The 26,034-nt window shown below is 49.6% G+C and overlaps 1 protein-coding gene across 2 annotated transcripts in view; it reads right to left on the reverse strand.

The window, feature by feature from the left end:
- AKT3 (AKT serine/threonine kinase 3) overlaps window positions 1–26,034 on the reverse strand; it is a 2,870,184-nt gene that overhangs the window by 2,351,237 nt on the left and 492,913 nt on the right. The window lies entirely within an intron of this gene.

Consider the following 26,034-nt stretch of genomic DNA (forward strand, 5'->3'; position numbering starts at 1 on the left):
ATGTGAATCTGTTGCGACAAGATGTGCAATCGTTGGCCGAACGCACAGGGATCCTAGAAAGGAAGTGAAGGCCAATACAAGCACATGCACGACTAACACAAAGGAGGTCCACGTGTTGCAACAACAGATGCACAACCTTGAGAATAGAGCTGAAGAAGCAGAAGGCGTGCTTGCAGTAATAACGTGCACATTGTGGGGCTTCAGAAAGGCGAAGAAGGATCAGACCCTACGAACTATGTCGAGAACATGCTGTTGCAAGAGATGAACAAGTTACTTTTTACCTTGTAACGTTCCTTCAATGGGATGTTCCTCCGACGTATTCCTTATCTGATAATTCGTCTCCATTATCAAAGATAAGGAATACGTTGGAGGACACAATCCCTTCGAAAGAGCGGAGCGCTCAGCCAGGGGTTCGCAGTGGAAAGAGCACAGGGCCTTGTCCAGAAGGCCACCACCGGGTCCCCGCACCCCCGCGGCCTATCATCGCCAAGATCTTGAACTATAAAGACAGAGAAGGTCTTGGAGCATTTCCACAAAGGAGGGATAAGCAGAGCATCAGCGACCATCACTGCGGACCCGGATTACACTTTCTTGGTGCAGAAGCAACGCTTGAATTATGTAGCAGTGAAGAGGAGGCTATGTGAGGCGGGCTATAGATATATGTTGCTGTACCCGGCAAAAAGGAAGGTGTTCCATAAGAATAAAGCGCTATTCTTCGAATCACCAGAGGATGTGACTGCATGGCTGGATGTGAGGAACTGCCCGATGGGAGCGGAGGATCAGACGGAGAGAGGAATGGAAAAGTGAGCAGACACTCTTGTTAGTGCCGCATTGTTGGACAAGGAGATAATATGAGCGAGAAGTAAGGCACATATAGTGACACAGGGACTGGATTATAGTAGATTGCACAGGAGATCGACATGGTAGCTCACATGATCCAGAGACGTCCTGGGCTGGTGGCTGTGCTGTCGTGTAGTTTGCTTCTTCATAGTCCATCCCTAGTGTAAAGAAATCCTGTTTGTAAAATAAGGATGCGCTTTTAAAAAGACAATTTGCCTCCGTCTGAAAAAAACGACCTCTACGAAAACGTCCATAACTTCTTAAATTTTCATGCTCGAGTGTCTGCTTGTAGCTAACATCCTAAGCTTTCCAGAGAACCCAAAACCGCATCCCAAATCCTTATAGTTCTCCCGTTATCATGATTACTGCGTGCGGGAAAATTTGCCGCAAATTTTCCGTTTTGGCAAAATCTATAACGTGTAAAATAGCTTTTTATTGCACAAGACCTCAAATTTAAGTTTTTCTATTGCTTATTACTCTCAAATCATTGCTAGTGTTCGTTTGCAACCATATACAGCGGCTATTTCAACAATTTCTGTGATTTAGCCCATATTTAGTGTTTTACCTCTTCCATTCGAAGCCAACTCTAAAACCATTTTGACAGTTTGCCAATTAGTTCTGTTTCTCTCTTGTGTTTGCTGGGGGGAAATTGGGATTGATCTATTTGCGTGAATTCTGCATTCCTGAAACCTGTTCTCTCTCCTCCCATCTCTCTATATTGCATATTGGGGGGTTGAGGGGTGTGCAGGGGGAAATAGTAACCATACTGCTATTGATTTGAACATACACCCACAAAAGTATTATTGCTGTGCTGCATTGTCTTTACTCATTATTACTCCTTATGATTAAAGAGATTGTTTAGTGTGACATCACCCCATTGGTGATTATTGCATAACCATTAAAAATAGTGTGATTATATTGTGAATACCTAAATAAATATTTTAACCTTGCAAACCAGCCTGATTCCTGGTTCAGTGTGACCGAGGGGGTTCAAAGAGAGGGGCGTGATATAAGTGGTACATCGTTCAGAATAAAAACATATAGACACATAAATAGGGTTTCAGTTGCACATTACACGTTAGGCATTGACTTAGGTGAAGTGCCGGATTGAAATCACTTACAGTACCTTCACTCCACTTTGCAGAACAACCTTTATATGTGAGATTATGCAGCTCCTCGAAACAAAAATGAAGATCTGGGACTGACATACAATATTATAATCCAGAAGATGTCCATCATATCCAAATATGACAAATTGCTTAGGATGCCAAAAATGTGAAATTTGTCGCATCACATCTTGGTCCATACCTTCACATTAGCAGCTTACATTGAGCTACTGACCAACACAGCCCCGCTTTTTCAGTTTCCCAGCGTCAAGAGCGAAATTATGCAATTAAAGGGATGGTCTAGTAAAAAATTTTATTTAAAAAATAGATCGGCAACATAAAAAAAAAATACTAGCATTCTCCGTTTTAAAACTTCCTATGTAAAATTTTGAGCCATTCAAGCTCAAAATTCGCAAAAGCAAACACATGGGCGCATCCATTTTGTGAAATGGAGGCCCTCCTGTGCTGGCTTTTGCTTTTGCGGCACTAATGAAGGAAAAGCCAGCCAGATGTAGTAAACAAAAGCTACCGCTGGGTGGCTTTCCCTTCATTAGTGCTGTAGGCGGAGGACGGGGACCGGAGACCAGAGCAGGAAAGCTGCAGCTGAATCTCGGTAAGTGCTATTTATTTATTTTTTTTTTTAAAATAAATAAGCAATAGCTGCGTTTTTTTTTTCTAAGTTTTCCGGGCTGGAGGAGCCCGGAAAACTTAGAAATGAAACCGCAGCTTTAAAAACGTTGTATTTATGTTTGTGGTCGCTTTTGAAGCGACCGCAAACATAAATGAACAAGTTACTTTCTTACCTGGTAACGTTCTTTCGATGGGATGGTCCGACGACGTATTCCATATCTGACATGTAATCACCACAGCTGTGCTGCTTCGGAAACATTTTTCGGCGTCTGCGTCCTGCGTCGATGACGTCGATGCGCCGTCGTCGAGGACCTCCTCCGACGTCATCCGATGTGATAAGTAGGACGCACGACGCCCGTAGCCTCAGTTGTAGTTTTTTCCCCCAGAACGTGTGACACTAGCCAACTGCCAGTCAGACACAAAGCCTTGCGGAACGTAAGCTGCAATCGCAAAGAAATTCTGCAGCGGGAAAGGCAGGGCGGGAGCAATATGGAATACGTCGTCGGACCATCCCATCGAAAGAACGTTACCAGGTAAGAAAGTAACTTGTTCTTCGAGGGGATTGGGTCCTCCGACGTATTCCATATCTATGACAGACTCCCAAAGCAGTACCAGAGCAAGGAGGAGGGAAAGAATTTAGAATCAAAATTTAGAATAGCCAATCAAATAGCAGAGCAAAGGACCGCCTTGCCAAAGGCCAGATCCTGTGCTCGGATGGAATCGAGGGAATAGTGACGTACAAATGTATGTACTGAAGCCCAGGTGGCTGCATCACAGATGTTGCGAATAGGAACACCCCTCTGCAGGGCAGTAGATGCAGCCATACCCCTGGTAGAATGGGCCCGCAAGCCAGCCGGTGGGTCCTTACCCGCCAAGCGGTAGCACTCTGAGATGGCCAAAATAATCCAGCGAGACAAAGTCTGTTTCGTCACAGCTTGCCCTAAACGCTTTCCAGCGTAACCAACAAAGAGTTGATCGTCCACTCTGACCCGGGACATGCGTGAAACATAAAAGCTTAAAGCTCTCCTAGGATCAAGCCTATGGAGCCTCTCCTCTTCCTTACCAGGATGCGGAGGAGGATAGAATGCCGGAAGAACAACCTTCTGGGCTAAATGAAATTCCGTCACTACCTTCGGAAGAAAAGAAGGACGAACTCTAAGGACAACCCTGTCCTTGTGAAATACAGTGAAGGGTGGCTTAACTGAAAGTGCCCGTAACTCACTCACTCTGCGAGCGGAAGTAACCGCAACTAAAAACACAGTTTTCAGAGTTAACAGCCTCAAAGGGCAAGAATGTAAAGGCTCAAACGGAGCACCCATAAGAAACTTAACAAGGTTTAAATCCCAACCGGGCACCAGGAAAGGTGAAGGAGGGAACACATTAGTGAGCCCTTTCAGAAACTGTGAAATTAAAGGGATTTTAAAGTAAGAACACTCTTCAGACGAGCGCTTAAAGATGGACAGCGCCGCCAGGTAACCTTTAATGGTACCCACTTGCAAGCCCCTGTGGGCCAAAGAAAGTAAAAAGGACAGAACCATGGGGATGTCACATGCAAAAGGATCCACATTCTGAACTCGGCACCAGTCGCAGAACTTACGCCAACGGCAACGGTACAGAGACTTTGTTGCTGGTTTACGGGCCGAAAGCAACACCTCCATCACGTCTTCAGGGAGGTCCCAATCCTTATACCTCAACCTTTCAGAAGCCAAGCGTGAAGGTTGAGGGATCTGACCTCTGGATGGAGAACCTGACCCCCCTCCCGTGAGAGCAGATCGTCTTGGTAGGGAAGACGACGCGGAGGGCAGATGGACAAGTCGAGAAGGTCCGGGTACCACGTCCTCCGAGCCCACGCCGGAGCAATGAGGATCATCCGGGAACCGAACTTCCGTAACCTCCGCAGCACTTGCGGGATGACGGGGACTGGAGGAAACGCGTACAGCAGCGGGAATGACCACTCCACCACGAACGCGTCTCCTAAGGCTCCTTTTGGAGGAAATTCCCGCGAGCAAAGCCTTTCGCACTTCCGGTTGACACTGGAGGCGAAGAGATCCACTTGAGGGGTCCCCCAAAGGGCGAAGATCTCCAGGAGAATCTCCTGAGCCAACTCCCACTCGTGAGAGATTGCGCTCTGCCTGCTCAGAGCGTCCGCCGTCACGTTTTCGTCTCCGGCCAGATGAACTGCCCAGATCGAAACTTCCTGTTGGATGGCCCAGAACTCGAGCTGCATCGCCTCCCTGCACAGACGAAGTGACCCTGCCCCCCTCTTTTTGTTGAGGTAGTGCATGGCCACTGTGTTGTCCGTCAGGATCAGGACACTCTTTCCTCGCACAGTCGGCAGAAAAGCCTTCAGGGCTAGCCTGACGGCCCTCAGCTCCAACAGATTGATATGGAGTCTGGACTCCGACGGAGACCAACGACCGCTGACTGTCAGCCCGTTGGCATGAGCTCCCCAACCCGTGAGGGATGCATCCGTCACGATCGTCACCTCCGGCCAGGGAAGCCAAAATGGAGCCCCCTTCATCAAGTTGCCTTCGACGGCCCACCACAGAAGGTCCCGGGCGACCGAGGGCGGCACCTGAACCGGTTCCGACATCCTGCCGGAGGACTGCGACCATTGCGTCTTGAGCGCCCACTGCAAAGATCTCATCCGCAGGCGAGCCTCTGGCACCAGAAGAATGCAGGATGCCATGAGGCCGAGCAACCTCAAGAACTCGAACGCTGGGAGCGTCTGGGCATGCTGAAACTTGTGCACCATCTGCTGAATGTGAAGAGCGCTCACCTGGGGAGGAAAACACTGCCCCAGGGAAGTGTCGAGCACTGCTCCGATGTACTGGAGCCGCTGTGTTGGCGTCAAATGGGACTTCTTTAAATTGAGGGAGAAGCCCAGCCTGTGAAGGGAGTGGCAGGTGACGGACAGATGATCCAGGACTTGCTCGGGAGAGCTCCCCCTGATCAACCAATCGTCCAGGTAGGGGTAGACGTGAATCCCCCCCTTGCCTGAGATGCGCTGCCACCACCACCATGAGCTTGGTGAAAACCCTTGGGGCGGAGGTCAATCCGAACGGCAGGACCCGAAACTGAAAGTGCGAGTCGCCAACCGCGAACCTCAGGTACTTCTTGTGCTTGGGATGGATCGGCACATGGAAGTAAGCATCCTTGAGGTCGAGTGACACCAACCAGTCCTGAAGCTGAAGGGCCTGGAGGACTTGAGAGAGAGAGTAACCATCTTGAACTCGTCCTTCCGGAGGAGTTTGTTCAAACCGCGCAAGTCCATGATGGGTCTCAATCCCCCGTCTTTCTTCGAAATCAAAAAAATAAGGGGAATACCATCCCTTGTTCCTCTCCGCTGCAGGCACCAGTTCTATGGCGCCTTTCTCCAGCAGGGCTTGAATTTCCTGCGCAAGGAGCGGATCCAGACTCTACAAAGAGAGGTTCCCCGGTGGATCGTCGCGAGGCCTGTGCCGAAAGGGAAGACAGTAGCCGTGGGTTATGATCTCCAGAACCCACACATCTGAAGTAATGGCTTGCCACTCTACAAGATGCTGCGCCAGCCTTCCCCCAACCGGCGAACCATGGGACATGGCCTCATGACTGAGTGGGAGCGGCCGCGGCGTTACCTGAGGGCAAAGAGGCAACTGCCCGAGCGGCCTTGGCACCACGGGTACCCTGTCGTCCACCTCTGGTACCCCTGCGTTGGCCTCTTTGACTGCCAGCTCCTCTCGCTTTACTGAAGGACGAGTAATAGCGAAAGGAACCACCCCTCCACTGCTGTCCCCTAGGACGAAAAAGCGGAGGTTGGCGAACTGCAGCGCCCAATGACTTCGCTGCAGCTTTCGAGGTCTGCAACCTCTCAAGGCTCTCGTCAGCCTTGCTGCCAAAAAGGTGTTCACCGTCAAAGGGCATGTTGAGGAGCCGAGACTGCACATCAGGAGCAAACCCCGACTTCCGCAACCACGCAAACCTGCGTATCATGGTGCTCGCCGCCATGGACCTACTGACGCATTCAGCTAAGTCCAAACCCGACTGAAGGGACTCACACATGGCATCCTTACCATCCTGGACCATAGCAAGGAAACCATCCCGTTCGTCCCCTTCGGGAATATGTTCAGCCGCTAACGCAACACAGTTCCACAGAGTGTGTGTGAAACGAGACAAGGCACAAATGGAGTTGGCCGCCTGAAGCGCCATACCACCAGAAGAAAACACTTTCTTCGCCCAGCCATCAAAACGTTTGTCGTCCCTATCAGGAGGGATGGTAGGGTACGACGCCTGCTTTGCCGGGGCCGTGGCCGCCTGCACCACCAAACTCTCCGGAGTGGGGTGCCTGGTCAAGTAGCAGGGGTCGCTACTGGCTGGTGGGATTTTCGCGACAAGGATCTGCCCACCGCCGGGAGACTCTCCGGAGCAGTCCAAGCCGCCGCGGCCCTTCTCTGTAAAGCCATATGGAACGGCAGTACCGGATCAGTTGGGGGACCAACATCAAGGATGTCCGTCAGATCATCCTACACAAACTCCCTGGGGGAGCAGACCATCCCAAGTACTCAGAAACCCTAGCCATAAGGCACCGGTATGAGGAATCGGCATGAGAGCCAGGCTCAGGCCTACAAAACTCCACCTCCGGAGAGGTGTCCAGTCCACTGGCATCATGCAGTGACTGTCTCAAATCGTCAAACTGACTATGGCCCGAGACAATTTCATCTGGAGCCTGACTAGGAACCAGGCCATCAGAATCCTCATCCGCCTCTGAAATATAGTCCAGGTGGCGAAAAGAAGGCACCCGAGAGTGCTTGCTCTTAACCAGAGCCTTCCTAGGGGGTTTTCCCGTGCCACGGGGTACCTCCGACACGAAAGGCGTCGATGGCGTCGAGCGAATCGGCGCCGGCGTCGAGAGAACCGGCATCGGCGCCGAGAGGATCGGCGTCGAGGAAATCGGCGTTGACGTCAGATGCAGCGCCTCCAGCATCGGCGGCGTCGACACAGCCCTCGAGGCCGGAGCCCCGAGCGTGTCCCTCGACGACCTGAGCGTCGACGGCTTCGACGACTTCCTCGGAGCCGGAGCCTCGAGAAAGCCTGTCGACGGCCTCGACGCCTCAGACGTCGATGTTTTCCTCGAAGACCTCACAGGTGCACACGGTCTCGAACGCGTTGAGGACCGGGACCTGGAACGGGTACGTCGAGAACGAGTCTCCTTGTCTGAACGGGACCTCTCCTGTGACTCGTGCCGACCACTCTTGCGAGCGGTGTCTCTCGACCTCTCACGACCGACCCCACTCGGGGGCGCGGACGGCTTAGTACCCTGCGACTCAAGAATCGCCAGCATTTTCTTCCCGAAGGAAGCCCCATTCCTCCGGCGTCGCACGGCTGGTGGGGTAAGCGACGTGCCGGGCAGAGTCCTCCGAAGAGGACCTGGAAGACGACCGGTGTTGGCGCTTCCGAGAATGCCTCGAAGAGGCGGAGGAGTGGCGAGACCGACTCCTAGAAGGAGACCCACGAGACTTCCGACGATGACGCGGAGAGTCACCCCTTGAATCATCAGTCGAAAGCCCCGCAGACTTCGACTTCCTGGGCTTGGACACCCGACCTACCGACAACTTCTTCTTACGTTTGCGTAAGGCTTTGGACGTGAGCGACTGGCAGTCGATACAGTCATCCGTGTCGTGGGCCTCCCCGAGGCACCAGAGGCAGGCGTCGTGCGAGTCCGTCACCGACATCTTGGACCCACACTCCCCGCACTTCTTGAAACCCGGACGCGGGGTCGAAGACGAAGTAGAAGACATCTTCACACGAAGGATTTTCACAAAACGAGCAGGTTCGAAGAACCGAGAAGAACAGAACTCTAAAGAGTCGAGGCGTGAACCGAGAATCACGAAGCAACATGTTTGCGGAAAAAACGGAACTGAGGCTACGGGCGTCGTGCGTCCTACTTATCACATCAGATGACGTCGGAGGAGGTCCTCGACGACGGCGCATCGATGTCATCGACGCAGGACGCAGAAAAAAGTTTCCGAAGCAGCACAGCTGTGGTGATTACATGTCATAGATATGGAATACGTCGGAGGACCCAATCCCCTCGAAACAACTTTATTGTGTTGGAAAACGCTGCAGTTTTTCTTTCCAAGTTTCTCAGGCTCCTCTGGGAGCCTGAGAAACTTGGAAAGAAAAACCGCAGCGTTTTCCAAGACAACCGCGTGTGTTTCTGCCTGCTGTGGCTATCACTTTGGGTCTCCGGTGCTCCCAGGGGAGCACCGGAGACCCAAAGTGAAAGCCACAGCAGGCAGAAACACAACGCGGTTATGTTTACATGCCGCGTAATGTTTCTACCTACAGCTGATTTCCCATTTGGGGCTCTCAGGCTCCCCGTGGGGAGCCCGAGAGACCCAAATGGGAAATGCTAAATGCTGCGTTGTGTCTGCCTAAATCTGTTTTCCCATTTGGGGCTCTCGGGCTCCCTGTGGGGAGCCCGAGAGCCCCAAATGGGAAAGCAGATTCAGGCAGAAACAACGCGGTTGTTTTCCGCAGTGCCGCGTTGTTTCTGCCTGAATCTGCTTACCCATTTGGGGCTCTCGGGCTCCCGGGCTTCAGGCAGAAACAACGGGGTGTGTTGGAAAACGCAGCGGTTTTTCTTTCCGAGTTTCTCAGGCTCCTCCGAGCCGGAGGTGCCTGAGAAACTTGGAAAGAAAAACCGCAGCGTTTTCCAACATAAAAACGTTGTATTTATGTTTGCGGTCGCTTCAAATACGTTTTTAAAGCTGCGGTTTCATTTCTAAGTTTTCCGGGCTCTTCCAGCCCGGAAAACTTAGAAAAAAAACCGCAGCTAGTGCTTATTTTAAAAAAATAAATAAATAGCACTTACCGAGATTCAGCTGCAGCTTTCCTGCTCTGGTCTCCGGTCCCCGTCCTCCGCCTACAGCACTAATGAAGGGAAAGCCACCCAGCGGTAGCTTTTGTTTACTACAGCTGGCTGACTTTTCCTTCATTAGTGCCGCAAAAGCCAGCACAGGAGGGCCTCCATTTCACAAAATGGATGCGCCCATGTGCTTGCTTTTGCGAATTTTGAGCTTGAATAGCTCAAAACTTTACATAGGAAGTTTTAAAACGGAGAATGCTAGTATTTTTTTTTATGTTGCCGATCTATTTTTTAAATAAAATTTTTTACTAGACCATCCCTTTAATTCAACAGTGGAAAAGCAGCTAGAAAACAGTTTGTTTTAGTTTGTTTTTGTGACTTAAGGGATAGGGGCAGGTCATGAGTACATTTGAAGTTTTAGCATGGGCCATTCAGGATAACGTTTGGTTTTGCCAATGTTCAGTACATTTATAGGAAGGCTAGCATAAACACATTTTCCACATCCAAGTAGCATTGCACGCTGTGTGTATTTGTCTGTATGGCATCAGTCTGGCATTCAAACAATGTCATGCAAATGTTCCACATAGCACACAACGCTGTGTAATGCAGAGGGGTGTGGGGTTGCAGCGCAGTGCTGGAAATGGAAAACATTTATTGGGGGAACTGCCACTTCTTAGGAGGGGAAGGGCTTTGGGAAGGAGGGGGCAGTCCAAGGGGCATGGTTGCAACACAGTATCTCTATATAGAAACCAATCCTGGCGATTTGCATAAAAGCTAAGAGCATTATGGGAACATCATAATGTACACAATTTTAAAATGTTAAACATGTCTTGGTGATTTTTTTTTGTGTATAGTGCTCTGTGTGTGCCCCATGCCCCCCTTTCCATCGTGGTGCCCAAGGTGAGTGGAGCCCCTTTCTAAGGCCACCAAAACTGCCCAAATAGTTAAAAAACCCTGCCCGCACCCACTTGCTCCCGCTTCCTGGTCAGTGTGTAGTCCCGCCTCTCGAGACCACTGTGCGTCCTGATTGGCCCTGAAGACCTATCTCTCAAGCCATCTCTGACCCTCCCAGGGCAGCCGTCTGCCCGTGCAGCCCAGTGACGAAGTGCCCAAGACAAAGGGCAGCTCCAACGAGGCAGCTCCAATTCGTATCTGCAGGTATCTGCAGGAGAAGCAAGAAGCAAACCACCTGAGGTCAATATGCACCAACAAAAAGTAAGTGTTGGTGGGGACTGAAGCAATTACTTCAAACCAGACAACCCTACCATTAAAACCTACAAGCCCTACTGTTGTGAATTTAGAAGTGTGCCCAATAGCGTACCGTGGGGAATTTAGGAGTGTGCCTACTATCCTCTCTGTGCAAAGTTTAATTTAGTTGCCTAATAGCCTCTCTGTGCAAAGTTGAATTTAGAAGTGTGTCCAATAGCATGCCCTGGTGAATTTAGAAGTGTGCTTAATATCCTCTCTGTGCAAAGTTCCTTGGTTGAATTTAGAAGGGAGCCCAATATCCTCTCTGTGCAAAGTTTAATTTAGTTGCCTAATATTCACTCTGTGCAAAGTTGAATTAAGAAAGCGTGCCCAATAGCGTGCCCTGGTTGAATTTGGAAATGTACCTAATGTACCTAATATCGTGCCCTGGTTGACTTTAGAAAGTGTGCCCGATCGCGTGCCCCCCCCCCAATTTAGCTGCCTAGTATCCGCTCTGCACAAAGTTGAATTTAGAAGTGTACCCAATATCCTCTCTGGGAAAAGTTGAATTTAGAAGTGTACCTAACAGCGTGCCTTGCTTGAATTTAGAAGCGTGCCTAATAGCGTGCCTTGCTTGAATTTTAGAAGTGTGCCTAATATCCACTCTGTGCAAAGTTGAATTTAGAAAGCGTGCCCAATAACGTGCCCTGGGTGAAATTAGAAGTGTGCCCAGTAATTCCATCTGATAGTTCCATCTAGAAAGTCTGCCCTATAGCATATCTGTATCTTAATTGCATCTAGAAAGTCTGTCCTATAGTATATCGGTGTCATACCTGCATTTAGAAAGTCCTCCTAAATTGCACTTAAAAGTCCTCCTAAAAGCATATCTGTGTTACATTCGAAATTCTGCCCAATAGCATACCGGTATCTGAGCTTGCTAGAAGAACAAGTTACTCTCTTACCTGCCAACGTTATTTCGATGGGATGGTCCGACGACGTATTCCATATCTATAACATGTAATCACCACAGCTGTGCTGATTCAGAAAATCTTCGGCGTCTGCGTCCTGCGTCGATGACGTTGATACGCCGCCCTCGAGAAACTCCTCCGATGGCCGACGTCACTGGATGTTATAAGTACGTCGTCGTACTTTATAACTACTTATAACTATGTGATAAATACGTCGTCGGACCATCCCATCGAAAGAACGTTACCAGAGTAACGAGGGGATTGGGTCCTCCGACGTATTCTATATCTATGACAGACTCCCAAAGCAGTACCAATGCAAGGAGGTGGGAAAATAATTTAGAAAACAGAAATTTAGACTGCCCAATCAAATTGCGGAGTAAAGGACCGCCTGGCCAAAGGCCAGATCCTGCCTACAGATGGAATCGAGGGAGTAGTGACGTACAAAAGTATCTACTGAAGCCCAGGTGGCTGCATCACAGATGTTACGAATAGGAACACCCCTCTGTAGGGCAGTAGAGGCAGCCATACCCCTGGTAGAATGGGCCCGCAAGCCGACCGGTGGGTCCTTACCCGCCAAGCGGTAACACTCGGAGATAGCCAAAATAATCCAGCGAGACAAAGTGTTTCGTCACAGCTTGTCCCAAACGCTTTCCAGCGTAACCAATGAAGAGTTGATTGTCCACTCTGACCCGGGGCCTCTCCTCTTCCTTACCAGGATGTGGAGGAGGATAAAACGCCAGAAGAACAACCTTCTGGCCTAAATGAAATTCTGACACCACCTTCGGAAGAAAGGAAGGACGAACTCTAAGGACAACCCTGTCCTTATGAAACACAGTGAAGGGTGGCTTAACTGAAAGTGCCTGTAGCTCACTCACTCTGAGAGCGGAAGTGACCGCAACCAAAAATACAGTTTTAGGAGTTAACAGTCTCAAAGGGCATGAATGCAAAGGCTCAAACGGAGCACCCATTAGAAACTTGAGAACAAGGTTCAAATCCCAACCGGGCACCTGGAAAGGTGACGGAGGGAACACAGTGAGCCCTTTCAGAAACTGAGAAATTAAAGGAATTTTAAAATAGGAACACTCTTCAGACGAGTGCTTAAATATGGACAGCGCCGCCAAATAACCTTTAACGGTACCCACTTGCAAGCCCCTGTGGGCCAAAGAAAGCAAAAAAGACAGAACCATGGGAATGTCACATACAAAAGGATCCACATTCTTAACCATGCACCAGTCGCAGAACTTACGGCAACGGAACAGGGACTTTGTTGCGGGCCGTCTGGTCAAGAGCAACACCTCCATCACGTCTTCAGAGCGGTCCAAATCTTTATACCACAAATGTTTCAGAAACCAAGCGTGAAGGTTGAGGGCTCTGACCTCTGGATGGAGAACCTGACCCCCCTCCCGTGAGAGCAGATCGTCTCGGTAGGGAAGACGACGTGGAGGGCAGATGGACAAGTCGAGAAGGTCCGGGTACCACGTCCTGCGGGCCCACGCCGGAGCAATGAGGATCATCCGGGAACCAAACCTCCGTAACCTCCACAGTACTTGCGGGATGACAGGGACTGGAGGAAACGCGTACAGCAGTGGGAATGACCACTCCACCCCGAACGCGTCTCCTAAGGCTCCTTTTGGAGGAAATTCCCACGAGCAGAACCTCTCGCACTTCCGGTTGACACTGGAGGCGAAGAGATCCACTCTCGAGGGGTCCCCCAAAGGGCGGAGATCTCCAGGAGAATCTCCTGAGCAATCTCCCACTCGTGAGAGACCGCGCTCTGCCTGCTCAGAGCGTCCGCCGTCTCATTTTCGTCTCCGGCCAGATGAACTGCCGAGATCGAAACTTCCTGCTGGATTGCCCAGAACCAGAGCTGCATCGACACTCTGCACAGAGGAAGTGACCCTGCCCCTCCCTTTTTGTTGAGGTAGTGCATGGCCACCGTGTTGTCCGTCAGGATCAGGACATTCTTCCCTCGCACAGTCGGCAGAAAAGCCTTCAGGGCTAGCCTGACGGCCCTCAGCTCCAACAGATTGATATGGAGTCTGGTCTCCGACGGAGACCAACGACCACAGACTGTCAACTCGTTGGCATAAGCTGCCCATCCCGTGAGGGATGCGTCCATCACGATCGTCACCCCGGCCAGGGTAGCCAAAATGGAGCCCCCTTCATCAGATTGTCTTCGACAGCCCACCACAGAAGGTCCTGGGCGACAGAGGACGGCACCTGAACAGGGTCTGACATCCTGCCGGAGGACAGACCACTGGAGCTTGAGTGCCCATTGCAAAGATCTCATCCGCAACCTGGCCTCTGGCACCAGAAGAATGCAGGATGCCATGAGGCCGAGCAATCTCGAACTCGAACGCTGGGAGACTCTAGGCAAGCTGAAACTTGTGCACCATCTGCTGAATGTGATGAGCCCTCACCTAGGGAGGAAAACACTGCCCCAGGGACGTGTCTAGCACTGCTCCGATGTACTGGAGCCTCTGAGTTGGTGTCAAATGTGACTTCTTTAAGTTGAGGGAGAAGCCCAGCTTGTGGAGTGGTGGCAGGTGACGGACAGATGATCCAGGACTTGCTCGGGAGAGCGCGCCGTGATCAACCAATTGTCCATGTAGGGGTAGATGTGAATCCCCCTTTCCTGAGGTGTGCTGCCACCACTACCATGAGCTTGGTGAAGACCCTCGGGGCGGAGGTCAATCCGAACGGCAGGACCCGAAACTGAAAGTGCGAGTTGCCAACCACGAACCTCAGGTACTTCTTGTGCTTTGGATGTATCGGCACATGAAAATAAGCGTCCTTGAGGTCGAGAGACACCAACCAGTCCTGAAGTTGAAGGACCTGGAGGACTTGAGAGAGAGTAACCATCTTGAACTTGTCCTTCCTGAGGAGTTTGTTCAAACCGCGCAAGTCCATGATGGGTCTCAATCCCCCGTCTTTCTTGGAAATCAAAAAATAAGGGGAATACCATCCCTTGTTCCTCTCCGCTACAGGCACCAGTTCTATGGTGCCGTTCTCCAGCAGGGATTAAATTTCCTGCGCAAGGAGCGGATCCGGACTCTTCAAAGAGTGATTCCCCGGCGGATTGTCTCGAGGCCTCTGCCGGAAAGGAAGACATTAGCCGTGGGTTATGATCTCCAGAACCCACACATCTGAAGTAATGGCACGCCACTCTGCAAGATGCTGCGCCAGCATTCCCCCCAACTGGCGAACCATGGGACATGGCCTCATGAATGAGCAGAAGCGGCTGCGGCGTTGCCTGAGGGCAAAGAGGCAACAGCCCGAGCGGCCTTGGCACCTCGAGTACCTGGTTTTCCACCTCTGGCACTCCTCTGGTGGCCCCTTTGACTGGCAGCTCCACTCGCTTTACCAAAGGATGAGTAATAACAAAAGGAACCTCCCCTCCATTGCTGTCCCCTAGGACGAAAAGGCAAAGGTTGGCGAACTGCAGCGCCCAACGACTTCGCTGCAGCTTTGGAGGTCTGCAACCTCTCAAGGCTCTAGTCAGCCTTGCTGCCAAAAAGATGTTCCCCGTGAAAGGGCATGTTGAGGAGCCGGGCCTGCACATCAGGAGCAAACACTGACTTCCGCAACCACCCAAACCTGTGCATCACGGTGCTCGCCGCCATGAACCGGCTGACGATATCTGCCATGTCCAAACCCGACTGAACGGACTCACACATGGCAAGGAAACCATCCCGTTCGTCCCCTTCGGGAATATGTTCAGCCGCTAAGGAAACAGTTCCACAGAGTGTGTGTGAAACGTGACAAGGCACAAACCGAGTTGGCCGCCTGAAGTGCCATACCCCCTGAAGAAAACACTTTCTTCGCCCAGCCGTCAAAACGCTTGTCGTCCCTATCAGGAGGGATGGTAGGATACGACGCCTGCTTTGCCGGGGCCGTAGCCGCCTGCACCACCAAACTCTCCGGAGTGGGTTGCCTGGTCAAGAAGCAGGGATCGCTACTGGCTGGGCGGTATTTACGCTGCAAAGATTTGCCCACTGCCGGGAGACTTTCCGGAGGACTCCAAGCCTCTGCCACCCTCCTCTGTAGAGCCATATGGAACTGCAGTACCGGGTCAGTTGGTGGACCTTGGTCGAGGATATCCGTAAGGTCATCCTGAAGAAAATCCCCTGGGGGGGAAGGACAGACCATCCCAAGTACTCGGTGACCCTGGACATAAGGCGCCGGTACGAGGAGTCTGTCCTGATGCATACCCCCAGGCATCCAGACCACGTCCATCAGCCCCGGGAGCAGGCATCATGTTGCCTTGAGAAAACCCAGCAACCCCTGCTAGGGGCTGTCTGGGTTCAGTCGTGGCGCCTATGGCGCCAGGCTCATATGGGACATTAGTCCTGGCGCCATAGGCGCCAGGCTCATAGGTGCACACTTACACTTGCCTGATGCAGACCATGCTGCAAGAAGATCCAAGCCCATGTGAGGCCTGGAAGGGACTACTTTACCTTAGGGACTATTTTGTTGCTCGGTGGGGTCAGGGAGGAATACCTACCTGGGACTACTCTGGAGGCTATTTAAACCATGCCTGAAGAGCAGCACATGCTTTGCGTTATTCTGCATCCAGCAGCGTAACGTTCCCCGTGCCAGCAGCAGCATCCAGCCTTCTGCCCCGCCCGCCTTGAAACTGGAGCACCTAGAAAGAAGGAAAGAATTAAAGATTAGAACAAGCGTATTACCTGATTTCTTACCTGATCCCAGATTCATTGCATCTTCAAACCAGAGGAAAGACGGTTTTAAAACGTGTCGCATCACCAGCAGCAGCGCTGCGCCATACTCACTGTTCCACGAAGCATCTCTTCGTTCCGGCGCTGTCTCCATCTTTACATCGCCGAATCCCAGCACCTAAGGGTGACAAGAAACAACAAGGTGAGCACCTGTAAGAAAAAGGAGAAAGTAGCAAGTTTAACCCTTGCCATTATTTACCAGACAGTGTTGGGTAACACAGACTTTTACCGGAGCACTTTCAGCTGTCAATCTTATTGGATCAAAGCTGCAAGATAAAAGAGGAATTGGACAGGAGTGAATTCCAGACATTTTGAACTCGTACGAACTATATACTTGCGGCTCTTCGTCAGGACCTTTTGGAGTCAGGATTCGTCTACAACTCTTCCAATATCTTCAGGCCAGTGAAGTAACTGGTCATCAACGCGCCCCTGCGTACTTCGCAGGATGGAGGGCTCATCCTTCAAGAATATAAGGTGAGATTGCTGAGAGGGAACTTCAGAGGTGATTAGTGGGGAGGACAGTGGGGGTGCCATCACTTGAAACCACAAGTGGCTAAATCCATCTCTCCACTTGTAGAATATTTCTACGGGTCAAGCAGACAAGATTAGGAGGGCAGATCCAGTCAGTCATCGCTGCACTACGCATCACGTGGGTGGAGGCCGCAGCAGTCCGGGTTCGACTGACGCCCCTGTGGGAGCCAGGTGAGCGTAACAGTCGGCATGAGTGCCAGGCTCAGGCCTACAAAACTCCACCTCCGGAGAGGTGTCCAGCCCACTGGCATCGTGCAGGGACTGCCGCAGGTTTTCAATTTGGCTATGGCCCGGGAGAATCTCGTCCGGCACCGTATCTGGAACCGTGCCATCATCAGAGCCCTCATCCACCTCTGAAATAAACTCAAGCTGACGGTAAGAAGGCACAGAATGTGGAACAAAGCCATGCTTGACCTTTGCCAGAGCCTTTCTGGGTGGTTCCACTGAGCCCGCGGAACCCCCGTCGAAACAGCCTCGAAAGGCGTCGAAGGAGTCTAATGAATCAGCTTCGACGCCGAACGCGGCGTCGACAGTCCGAGGCCGTAGCCCCAAGCGTGTCCCTCGACAGCCTGGGCGCCGATGGCATCGATGACTTCTTAGGAGCCGGGGCCTCGAAAGAGTCAGTCGACGACCTCGGCGCCACCGGCATCAACGTCTTCCTCGAAGACACCACAGGTGCACACGGTCTCTAGCGCGTCGAGGACCGTGACCTGGAACGGGCATGACAAGAACGATTCCCTTGTCCGAGCGGTGACCTCTCCCACGAATCGTGCTGACCACCCGAGCCCGAAGGCGTGCGAGCGGTGTCTCGACCGATAACGACCGACCCCACTCGGAGGCGCGGACGGACCGGTGCCCTGCGATTCGAGAATCGCCAACATTTTCTTCCCGAAGGAAGCCCATTCCTCCGGCGTCGCCTGCTTGGTGGGTTAAGCGACCCGCTGACGGGCAGAGTCCTCCCTTATGACGGGGAAGGCGACCGATGACGGCGCTTCCGGGAGTACCTCTAATCGTCCGTCGAAAGCCCCGCAGACCTCGACTTCCGTGGCTTGGACACCTTACCTACCGATAACTTCTTCTTGCGCTCCCGCAAGGCTTTGGACGTGAGCCACTGGCAGTCGACAGTCATCCGTGTCATGGGCCTCCCCGAGGCACCAGAGGCACCAGAGGCAGGCGTTGTGGAATCTGTAACCGACATCTTGGACCCACAGTCCCCGCACTTCTTGACGCGGTGTGGAAGACGAGGTAGACATCTTCACGAAGAAAGTACTTCACAATACGAACAGGTTCGAAGAACCGAGAAAGAACAAACTCCAAAGAGTCCAGGCACGCCGAGATCTCCGAAGCGAACACGTTTGCGGTAAAAACGGAACTGAGGCTACGGGCGTCGTGCGTCCTACTTATAACATCCAGTGCCGTCGGAGGAGGTCCTCGAGGGCGGCGTATCGACGTCATCGACGCAGGACGCAGACACCGAAGATTTTCCAAACACCAAGCCATTGGGGCACGATGGCGAGCCAACCACCCTAAAACCACTGCTCCTCCGAACCCCTTCCACCAAGCAGCCTACTACGCTGTGGAATGCACTCCCACCCCACATCCGACTCACTGAAGACCTCTTGTCTTTCCGCAAATTACTGAAAACTTGGCTCTTCCCCTAAAACCGACCCCGAACTCAAACTAACTGAAACTGGATAACAGCATCTCAATGACTTTTGCCCAAATGCTAGATCATAAATAGCAATGCAGCATCATGATTCGAGCGAGAAATTGAAACTAATAACCTCTAAGGTTAGCTAAAAAGGACAAAATAGGATGAGTAAAAAGGATCAAACCTGCAAAGTGGATAAAAAGAATAAGTTGTACGAGAGCAGTAAAGTGGCTGAAATTAATGAAATGGTTGAAATAAATGTAATGGACAAGTGGATCAATGTGGACGAGAGGAATAAACTGGATAACAGCAATTCAACTAACCCAAACTACTAGATCATAAATAATAAAACAAACAACAGTAAACATCAAGATCCAAGCGAGAAATCTAAACCTAATAACCTCTAATGTAAACTTAAAAGGACAAACAGAATAGAATGAGTAAAGTGGATCAAAGCAGTGAAGTGGATAAAAAGAATAAATTGTATGAAAGCAGTAAAGTGGTTGAAATTAATGAAATGGGTGAAATGATTGCAATGGACAAAAAGGAACAAAATGGACAAAAGGAATAATGTGAAGAGGATGGAAGGATGAATACAGGAGACGGATGAGTACACAGAAAGATGGCATGGAATGTAAGAGTGCATGGTATAAATGGAACAAACAGAATAGATTATTGGAGTACATGAGATGGGTGTAGTGCATGGGACAGAGAGCACGGAATGGATCGAGTGCGTGCGACTAGTGACATGGGCTGAACCGATAATGCAGGATGAATGAACTAAGTGAATAGAGCAGACGAGTGCGTTGTGGTGTTGAGCAGATTAGGGTGGGGTGATGTTGAGCAGATTAGGGTGCAGTGGTGTTGAGCAGATTAGGGTGCAGTGGTGTTGAGCAGATTAGGGTGTAGAGTGCAGAGCGGGTGAAGTGGTCGGAAGGGACGGAAGTGGGCGGAACGGGTGAAGTGGGCGGAACGGGTGAAGTGGGCGGAACGGGTGAAGTGGGCGGAACGGGTGAAGTGGGCGGAACGGGTGAAGTGGGCGGAACGGGTGAAGTGGGCGGAACGGGTAGAACCGGTTAAGTGGATGGAACGTGTGAAGATGACGTATGTGGATAGAACGGATGAAACAGGGTGTATGGAACGGGTCAACTATGTGATGGATGATGCATGGAGAAAGGATAATGTGGGTAGAACGTAAGAAAAGAGCAGACCGGATGATTAAGAGATGACATGCATAGATCGGACGAAGTGCACTGATCAGAAGGAATACATAGAACCGTTAGTGTGCATAGAACTGAGAAAGTTCATGCAATGGATGGAATGCACAGAACAGATAGAGGGCACGGAATGGATTTTGTAGAAAAATTATTAGAGTAAATGGAACGATATGAAGTGCATAAAATGGCGGTAGTGCATAAAACAGTGCATGGAACGGATCGGAGTGCACGGAACAGAGTTCACGGAACGGAGTGCATGGAACTATTGGAATGGGCTCGATCTCAAGCACCTATGGTAAACCACCATATCACATCTCCACGCTTACTCTCTTCTTTACACCACCACTCAACTAGAACACAGGGATATTATGACACCATTCGGTATAGCTGTTCTCATACCATCATTTGCCTCATACTTCCCATCACCCTAACTAAACACTGCTAGTTACGCACCCTCCAGCCTAGGCGTTCTCCTCAGGCCTAACACAGCCAGAATCGGTCTGGATAACAACCTTCCAGAACAAACACATACTCTTGATCTCTCAACCACCACACCTACCGCTAAGAAGCAGCTATCACACGAATGCCACACCAGCTGCACGCATATCCGGTGCGCACACGCACCTTATGACTCTCTCTATTCTATCTACTGACTTGAACTTCGGTTCCCCGAGGGCGTTCAACCTACCAGCACCTTGAGACCATACCAATGGTACATAAGGCGCTATTATAAATCTATATAAATGCAAAGTAACATAACATTCATTAAGAAAAGCTTTTAAGCGAATAATGGACTCTTCTTTTTTGATTGGTCACAATAGTCACCCTAATAAAGATGTCTGTAAAATGCAGGACATGTATACCAGTTTCGACAGCCCCAAAACTGTAGATGAGGCTTTGGCAGTTTCTGTATGCAGGCTCCCGGTACTGCAAGTTCTGAATGCTCGTTTAAGAATGGATTGAGCAATGGGAGCAGCCTGCGCTACAATTGGCAGACTGCTTTCAGAAGACTCGGCTCTAACGCAGAGTCTTCTGCTCAATGAGGCACAGGATCTGCAAGAGTTTTGTGTCCTAGACCCTCTGGGTAATGAGGCCGTAGCGGGGCTCAGCAAGATTTATTTTGTCAGAGCGCTTCTCCGTCTTATTCCGGCCCATTTCCCGCACTGGTTGCAGGCTATAAGAAAGGTGGTAGATAGAGGCTATAAGGAAGGTGTTGCAGGACAAACCACTGTCTGAAGAGAGCCACAGGGAAGTTGGATGGAACTGGCAGGTGACACAGTTCATTGTGTGTGAGGTGGGAGACATGAGAGACCGGAATGCAGACATTTGTGTAGCATGAAGAAAATGTCCGATAATAGTATGGATTGCGATGGGTACGTTGCTGGAAAGAAAGTTTAGCTGATTATGGAAGATGACATGCAAGTTGAGTAATCATACCGACCATGGACAATTGTTCCAGAATTAAGCTCCAATACCAAAAATGTTGTATCCCACCTAGGGCTAAACCAGAGCACTGAAGTTTCCGATGACAATGCGTGAGAAGGCGATTCAGTCCTGTTTTTGCTTGACTTTAGCATTTTAAATTTAGTAAAACAAGTCCCAGAATCCAAAGTGAAAAAGGACTGGTTGGCCCTCTCACGCATTGCCAGAGGAAACACGAGAGCTCTGGAGACCCCATTTTTGGCAAATTCCAGTACAATTATCCACACCCATTACCGAAGAACACACTTTCCCCAGCGGTATTCTGTAGATGCTGCCAATTCTTGCGGAATGTGTAAACCCAGAAAGATCCTACTGTCGAAGCTTTTGATGACACCAGACTATTTAATATGTTCTGCATGCCGAAGGGTTGCAATCTGCATCTTCCTCATTGTGCCTTTTTTAGGCATTTATCCACAAAATGTTGAAGCGGTTTAATCAGGATTGTTTGCAAAATGATTGCTACATTTGAATGATTTGAATGAAGGGCACATTCGCCAGAGATTCGACAGCTCTAGAAAGGAGCTTTTGTTTACAGCATTTGTGGATATTGTCAGCAGCAACTGTTTCCCTGACACAACCTTTGTAAAATCACCTATGCTACCATTATGATGCCGCCCCCATTTAAAACATTTTTTTAACTGTCATTATTTATCATTTACAAACCAATACAAAGCCACACAGTTGAAGGTTGTTGGAGCCCCCTTTTACATTAAACATGCACATTTCCATCAAGTACATATCAGTTTAACTAATAGGCAACATGGAACCAAAATATACAGAGATCAATGCATCCTATACAAATCGGCCAATTCGCTATAGATGGAGGTATTGTAATTGAAACCTAGATCAACAGCAGCTAAATTGCATCATCAGATCTTCGCACGTCCCTATCCATCAAATAACCTCAGGTAACAAACATCTCTGGATCTGGCTACTGGATGTGGCAATTCCCAGTAAATCGCATCACATTCATTTGCTCCAACCAGTTAATGCTTCCATAGATCCCTGTTCATGTACTCTTATCCCTCATTTCAAGGCAATGCATTTTTAACCCAAGAGCAATGCCAGACCCAATAGACATATCAAAGGAATTTGTTGACTTCAGTATTTTTGACGGCTGCCACCGTCTGTGACCTCGCACCAAAATTCAGCTATTTTTGAGCATGTTCAGGTCATAGGACGAAAATCGGCCCCCATGCGTTTGCATTTAGGACATGCACCAGTCGTTGAGAGATCAAACTTCTAAGCTTTAAGTGGGGTATAATATGTCTGGTGTAGGAAACTGTACTGTAGTGTAGTGCCCGATGTTTATAGTTAAAGGAGATATATCGAGACTGCCATCATCTCTTTTCGCACTTTACATCATCGATGAGGGCTCCCAATGTGAGCTGCCATCTGGACCTGGCCGGCGAGGTATCGGCAGGTAGGGACGATAAAGCCAGTTTATACAACAAAGAGATGGATTTACATTATTGGTAGAGATTACATGATTTACGAAGTGACTAGACTCAGGTTCGTCTAGGATACATCAGCATCTTGATTTCAGTTCCCTTTTCATAAGACTATACAGAAGGGCTATGGAAAGAGGGAGACACTTCTTGGAATCTTTCTAAGGTAATGAATTGCCAGTTATTAAAAAGGTCTTCAATTTAGCCAGCCCAGCCACATGCATTCCGCGCATTATACCCTTGTTTGCAGTAAACGGTATCCCCCAGTGCTATCCAGGAAAGCAAGCAGGGTTAAAGTAGTATAAAGCGCACATTTCTTGTATAACATCGGGGATACCCACCACATGCTTCATCTATTTCTATTCTACAATTGTGTGGTTCCTTTACTGAGCTAACTAGTAAAAATTAACCGACAAACCATCTACAAAGAAAAAAAGTCTGGGTGCAGCCTTACTAGGGATTAACTCAAAGGACATGTTCACTAAAATGAGCAGGGGAGAGGCCACTGCATTCACAAGTTTTTAGGGGGCAATGAACGATGGGGCTAGTGCACCTAGACACTAGTAGTGGATGTTCTACGACGAACTGGAGAAGCCAAGGGACAACAAAAGCTTTTTTCTTGGGGATTAGCGGAGTAGGAAAGTGAGTGGGTAGGGCAGAAGAAAGCAGCATTTTTTCTGCATGGTTGTGGGGTAAGTGGCCCCAAAATAATGGTTAGGCAGGGTGTTAGGAGTCCATGTGTGGCCGACTATAAGGGAGGAGACAAATAAGGTGGCAAGATTAGATCAGGGGTTGTCAGTCATTTTGGGGAGGGAGCAATAAGCAAGGTGGCAAGACACCCAACTCATTGCTATCTGTTGGTTATGGAGATGGCACAAAATGGCAGTCGACACCAAGTATGGGTGAGGTAGACTGGCCTGATCAGGTAATAAGTCGATATCTATGCGGGAAGTGTAGAAAGTGTCAGGTCACCAAGTACTTCTGTTTATGTTGAGACCCAACAATGAAGCAGGCGAGTGGGTGGCACGAGAGCCAAGGAACATTATGTATGGATTCCCACATGATCCTTTCCTCACCACCCCCCATCCCCCCCCACTGCCCCCATACTGCTGACCCAAGCCAAAAGAATAAGGGCGCTGCAGGGATAAGTGATGACAAAATTATAGTTGGCTTCACGAACCACGTTGAAATTCCTTGCGTCGGATAACTTGAGCTAGACCTTTGGTATGTAGGGGTCATGCCTGAGCATCATGACCCGCAGTACCTTTGGGGTCTGCGGGGATGTGGGGGGTGGGACGGTCTAGGCCTGCCTGCTGTCCATGTGTGTCAAAACAGATGTTTGCTCAGAGGAGATTTGGGGGCTGGTGTGGATGAAACTGGCTCAGTGTAGCATTTGATGCGTTTTTCTTTTTTGCAAAGGCCCAGAAGCAATCGGCACCAATGTGATGTTACAATGCATACATTTGTGATTTTTCTTCATGGCTGCATATATGGTCAAGCTGTTAGGAGAAAACTTTACTTCTAGTACACCCAAGATGGCCAACATTTTTCACATTCATGTTTCAACATGGTTTGCTAGTAGTTTGCTCCAGAGGAGTACTTTACCTATTCCAGTATGGCGGATACATTGTGTATACCTCTCTACAGTCATTGGTAGACACCTTGAATATAAGTGACCAGTGCCAGGATGGAGGTGCAGCAACACTTCACATTCCTTGTATGGTGCCTAATTCTTGGCATAGGCCTTTGTCTCCTTGCTTTGATAGATGTCTCACTTCCATTTACTAATGTGCATTTTGTCTGTTATCACCCAGTACAACACTAGAGGTGCTGGCCAGGAACGTGGCCAGAAGCATCAGCGAACCCTGCTAGCAATTGCCAGCGTTCCTTCCCAGCCACCTGCGTCCCTCCATCAGGTTCAACATTTGTTCTTTTTACTAATTTGTGGCGATCATCTTTGTTCAAAGTTTTTTTAAAAGTATACTCAGCATGCCTGATGTGCTAACACCTACAAGCAATTTATTCAAGGGAGGACTAGGTTGGTACATTAGGCTTGGGCTGGCGGGCCGTTACAGGCCCCATCCATCCGAAATGAATGGATGATGGGTATATTTTCCCCCAGACACACACCCCTTCATCCCCGATTTGAGACTAATTTAAGGGTGTACCCTGCTTTTAGCAGCACATTGCTGTGACTCAACAGTGCGACTTTTGGAAGGAGGAATATCTGAATCATCTCCAGTACACGCCGCAAGGCTTCACAGGCTGATGGGTTGCACAGGGCCTGCCAGATGAAGGGTTCAGTCTTCCATTAGTTTCAATTATAATGTCTCCAGGCATCCCCACTGGATGCCAATTCTCCTTGCCCAGATTGAGGGGCACAACTAACGTAATATGCTTCTGCACCTAACCAGGACATCTATTATTGTTGAACAACTTAACAATTGACTACAATCCTCAACACTGCATTGAGCTGCTTACAGCCATTTTCGTACGACATTGAGCTACCACTAATGAATAGATGTATTGCCTTGATAAAGACCCACGAGGGTCGAAACACGTGTTCGCTACAGAATTACATTTTTGCATCTACTTACTAGACTCTGCCTGTTTAGAACTTGGACAGGTCTTAACTTCTTATTCCCCCACCACCGGTGATAAGGGCTCTCCTTGGAATTGTGGCCTTCAAAAAAGCATTGGCACACCAAGTATTGCTTGGTGTGCCAACAGCTACAAACACTTATTTAAGGGCATACTGTGCTGGTACATTAGGCCCGGCTGGCGGCAGTTACAAGCCTGTCCTTCCCAAATGCACGGATGATGGGTATGACAATGCATTACTTACCGTAAGAGCATTTCTGATGGTTGTATCTGCTTAGATTCACATGCTGTGCCTAGGTCCGACATCCAGTGGTCACTGCGGAGTATTGCATTTTGTTTTTCGTAGTCGAAAAGGGGACGTCGACAAGGCGTGTCTGTAACACTATCCCTATAGTGACGTGTGTTGTACCCACAATCCCTCACGCATCGAGGTCCCTCCGTTTGTATTTTTTCTGCCCTGAGGGAGCCTTCTATACGTGAGTGAGTACAGAAAAGAGAGAGATGTAGAAAGATGTCTATGTTCCTTCCATCCGAGCGGGGAGGAAGGGTGGGCGCATGTGAATCTAAGCAGATACAACCATCAGAAATGCTCTTACGGTAAGTAATGCATTGTCTTCTGATGTTTGTTAATCTGCTTAGAATCACATGCTGTGCATAGACTAGCGAGCAGTACCCGGAGTTGGCGGTGGGTTATGAGAAGGAACAGTAGAGAAAAGATGTCTTAATACTGCCTGTCCCACCTGGGAGTCAGATCTAGAGTGTGCATCTAGACAGTAGTGTTTTGTAAAG

This window comes from Ambystoma mexicanum, chromosome 4q (genome assembly GCF_040938575.1).
Source record: "Ambystoma mexicanum isolate Mex_15411 chromosome 4q, UKY_AmexF1_1, whole genome shotgun sequence".
NCBI classification, from domain to species: domain Eukaryota; kingdom Metazoa; phylum Chordata; class Amphibia; order Caudata; family Ambystomatidae; genus Ambystoma; species Ambystoma mexicanum.